Here is a 3,228-nt window from a genome sequence, read left to right as displayed (position 1 = left end):
CTATTATCTACTTGTCTATTATAGCTAAACCTGCAAGACTTAACTAGTTTAATTTCTCTAGCATCCTGTCCTCCAAGTCTACATCAGCACCTGGTGATGATTCAGCTCAGTAACATGTCCACCATATCCAAGCCATCCAGTCAACCATGAACACCTATTGCCTTGTGGGAGATGTAGTTTGCATTTCAATCCAGTCTCATGCAGGTGTGTGTCAGGTGTGACTTGACTTTGCCTAGAGGGGACAGACAATAATTACTCTTGCATAGCTTCACTGTAAGTGTCTGACAGCTTGTCTATCTTTGCCTTTCTCTTTTTTTTTAATAAATGACATTTAGTGTGAGAGTGAGTAGGTGTGTGAAAAGACATGATGTTTCAGTTCATAAACATAGTTGAGTGTCATACCCACCCCAGGCTGCATTTCCATTCTTTTGAGAACAAGAATATCATTATTACTCCGACACTGACAGTGTGACTATTGTAGGGATTAACAGGAAGCGAAGAAGCAGTTTTGAAAACCATGATGTACAAATGATAACACACTCATGCTTCTTGCCCTACGGTCATCTTTGTCATTGAAGACTGTACCTTAACCACATAGACAATGTTTAAATGGTAGGCCTGTCAAAAGGCATGTGAGCATCATTTTTCATTTGGATCTTGTGTATGTATGCTTTGTGTATGTGCGTGAATGCTTTGCAAGGGAGGAAGACTATTTCCTCAGGGCTAATTGGTGCAGGTGAGCTGAACTTGAAACAGAATCGGTTTTATCTGATGAACCACGGTTTTGCTCGTAGGGAAAAACTGACTATGAAAATATTTCCCACTTCTCATAACCTATCTTTTCTCTCTACTTCTGTTTTTGCACTCAAGGGCATTTTCACATGACCAGCATTAGTAGTTTTTTGCACACTGTAAGAATAAAATTAGATATAGAAAATTGAAAGGACATAAGCACACACACAAATACACAAGGACCTAAACCATTTTGAACAGGAATTATAGTTAAAAATAGTGTTATATTATATTATATTATATTATATTATATTATATTATAAAAATGTATTAAAATGTTATAAAAATTGATTATGCAGGTACTCTGACTGGACCTTTTATCCAAATTTCTTTTTTTAATTTTCCATAATATTATGAAGATTTAGCATTTTAATTTGCAGAAGATTGTATATATGTCAGGAGGCTGTACTGTAAAAAAAATTGATTGGTAACACTTTAGTATAGGGACCAATTCTCACTATTAACTAGTTGCTTATTAGCATGCATATCACTAGCATATTGGCTGTTTATTATTAATTATAAAGCACATATTCTGCATGATCATATTCTAAAATCCTACCCAATACCTAAACTTAACAACTACCTAATTAACTATTAATAAGCAGCTAATTAGGAGTTTATTGAAGCAAAAGTCATAGTTAATAGTTAGTTAATAGTGAGAACTGGACCTTAAAATAAAGTGTGACCAAATGATTTTTCAAAATTAAAATTTTTTTTAAAAGAAAATACTGTTTCAGTCAGTCTTTGTAAGCAAAATTTTTGTTTAATTAAATGTGTTGTGCCATGTCTTTGCAATTGTGAAATATACTAGCAATTTCTTTATTTTTTATGATTTTTTTGTCTGTAATTCAAATTAGCCTGTCAGTTCACTATTACTCTCAGTGAAAGGTTAAGGCATACAACTTACAATTTTGCCCTATATAGTCATTCCTATTCCATGCATCTATATGAAGCATCAGAAAAGTTTATTATTAAATGTATGATTAGATTGACCCTTCAGATGAGAAATATTCTATAATTAATTTATATTAGTTTGTGTGTGTATGTGCACATTTTTTCCCTCATGTGAATGGTTGTGTCCTTATATGCATGTAATCTGAGGTGCTTGGTTTATTTAAGTTATTGTGGATCCAGTCATTTCAATCAAGTATGGCATTCACATCAGTTAAGTTGTAGTGAGACGTTCTAGGAGGTGTTGACAGACCGCACAAAAAGAGCATGCTAAAACGTTTAGTCCATCTCCACGGTTACCCGATCTCCTGCACAGACGGGAGGTGCCTCATTGGCTGCCAGGCTTGGGTCACTGTGAGGTTAAGACAGTGTGATGGATGGACCTCTCTCTTTCTGTCCTTTTTACTCTATCTACCTCTCTATACCCCCCATTTCTTCCTTTTTTTCTATCTGATGCTTGCTTGAACACCCCTCTGTAATGTTCTTCTTATATCATCTTTGCTTTTATAAATTTAAAATTAAAAAATACAGGCTTTATGTATGACAATGAGAGTAAAATTCTGTGTGTATTGTGTTTGTGTTATTACAGTACAGTTCCTTTTACTGAAAGGACGGTTTACTACATAATCACAAGAACACAGAAAAGAAGCTTCACACTAAAGTGAAAGTCCTTTTATAACCTGAGACAACACGTCTCATCTTAAAAGTACAATTGCAGCTAATATGTAAAACATTCCTCTTCAGCTTTCTACATGTATGGTCCAGTTCCATCTTTAGCTGTTTAAGGATGGACATTTGGAGATGTTTTCGTATGCTAGTGTTTTTGTCAACACAGGAAATGTCTGAAATTTAAGTAGCATGAGCATCATTCAAGCATGTAATCCCTGTAAAACAACTACAATTATTTAAGAGAAGTTTTATATTTTAATTTAATTCCTTCCCTATCATGCTTGAAAAATATTTTCATGAATTGCAGTCCAGAGCATTTTTTAGTTATCTATGTTATATGAAAAACAATATTCTGTCAGAAAGAGTTTGATCTTTGAAGAAAGTATGTTTTTGCTATATGTGTGTTGCCAAGTTTGTATCCGAGTTGTATCTCTGTGTGTGTTATGCTTAATACTCTTTCCAATTAAAGCATTAGGTTTTTTTGCTGACCTGTTTTTTTTTCTGACGCTTTGTGTTATGTTATTATGGTTAGGCAAAGCAAAACCACAAGAAAATGAAAGCGTTTTGTGTTGATTGTTCATTTTTTCCTACTTTAACCAGTTACAAGTCAAACTGCATTCTTCTTGTTTGGATTCTTCCATATTCTTTTGCAGAGTTGGTAAAGTTTTTAATTTATACTTTTCATTAAAACAGGAGAGCATAACTGAGTGAAACTAGAACTTTTAATAAGAAGACTAATTATAGACAAAAATAAATTATAGCACATTTTTTAGGTTTAGAACAATGCTTTACAAAACAATGAATTGTAAGATCAGT

Source organism: Sinocyclocheilus rhinocerous, unplaced genomic scaffold (assembly GCF_001515625.1).
Source record: "Sinocyclocheilus rhinocerous isolate Xijiao unplaced genomic scaffold, SAMN03320098_v1.1 scaffold499, whole genome shotgun sequence".
Taxonomy (NCBI): Eukaryota; Metazoa; Chordata; class Actinopteri; order Cypriniformes; family Cyprinidae; genus Sinocyclocheilus; species Sinocyclocheilus rhinocerous.
Note: the sequence above shows the minus strand (reverse complement) of the source record.